At 43.1% G+C, this 1,166-nt stretch overlaps 1 protein-coding gene across 1 annotated transcript in view; it reads left to right on the top strand.

Annotated features, from left to right (window-relative positions):
* The window catches only part of LOC111658793 (uncharacterized), a 23,285-nt gene that overhangs the window by 8,401 nt on the left and 13,718 nt on the right, over positions 1-1,166 (top strand). The gene's annotated exons all lie outside the window — the stretch shown is intronic.

The raw sequence follows: 1,166 nt of genomic DNA, 5'->3' as shown, positions 1-1,166 counted from the left end.
AACACCTGTAAACACAGAACAACACCTGTAAACAGGGAACAACACCTGTAAACACAGAACCACAGGACCAAGTAGCAGTGGTCCTACAGCAGCAGCACATAAACTAACTGTTGGCAGCTGGTAAGAAACAGACCACATCTCTAATACAGAGGAGGTGAGCGGTGGATAAGGACCATGAGACTGAACTGGTCCGGACCACAAGGACAACTGGTTCCGACAGACAGACACATATCATCACACAAATTTAAAATATACTACAAAAGAACATTTCATTGACAAATTATGACTTTTCGTGTATAATTGTGAATAATAATAACACAACAACAGTCATATCTTCATTAATAGTCATTTATTAATAAAAAACGTCGGATAAAATTTTGATTATAAAACTATATCTTCTTTGCTAAAACTTCGCATAAGAAGTGAGTTCCTTTTTTAGGATGGTTAAACGTGACGTTGTAAGTTACACAGCGGACATTAGCTGCAGGACTATAGTTAACGGTAAACCACGTGACCAAAGGAGAGGGGAAGATGCGAACAGAGGTGTGCGGTTGATTAGCAAAATGCTACGGACTGAGAAACCGGTCCGGACCACGACGCAGACCGCACACTAACTGGTAATAACTAGCGAACAGAACACTGATCCTGATACAACCTCTGCTGCCGCGCGGGCTTTTACAGCATTCAGCACGCGACAGCGAATCTGTATCAAACAGGTTGATTTAACTGTTCGATCAGTCAGAGGCTGCAGTCTGTTCCTGTGGCGGTAAATACCGACAGATATCGTTCTGTTAGAATCAATGAGGGCGAGTTAAACAAGAACCTCTGTGACTGTTCTAGAACGTCACTCTCAGCAACAATGTATCAAAGAACAACGGAGCTGCAACTCACCGGTGACGCGTCCAGCGACGAAGAAAAGACTCAGGAAAATAAAAAGTTTCATTTTCATTCACAGCGAAGCTTCTGAAGATCTGCCGGCTTCAGAGTGACGGGAACCAGCACAGAGGAAAAACACCGACTACAGAACACACCCCCTTTTTTGAACTGTCCCTCCTTTTTACCCATGTGTGATCCAAAGATGCTCTGAAAGAACGATGTGCTGCAACAAGTTGTAACGTTGCAACGTGACGTTCTTGTATTTTACAAAGGATGCAAACAAGTACGCC

The sequence above is a fragment of the Seriola lalandi genome, unplaced genomic scaffold, assembly GCF_002814215.2.
Source record: "Seriola lalandi dorsalis isolate HSWRI2012SDOR001 ecotype SW California unplaced genomic scaffold, Sedor1 jcf7180002054466, whole genome shotgun sequence".
NCBI classification, from domain to species: Eukaryota; Metazoa; Chordata; class Actinopteri; order Carangiformes; family Carangidae; genus Seriola; species Seriola lalandi.
The sequence above is the reverse complement of the archived record's forward strand: the minus strand, read 5'-3'. Positions and strand labels throughout refer to the sequence as shown.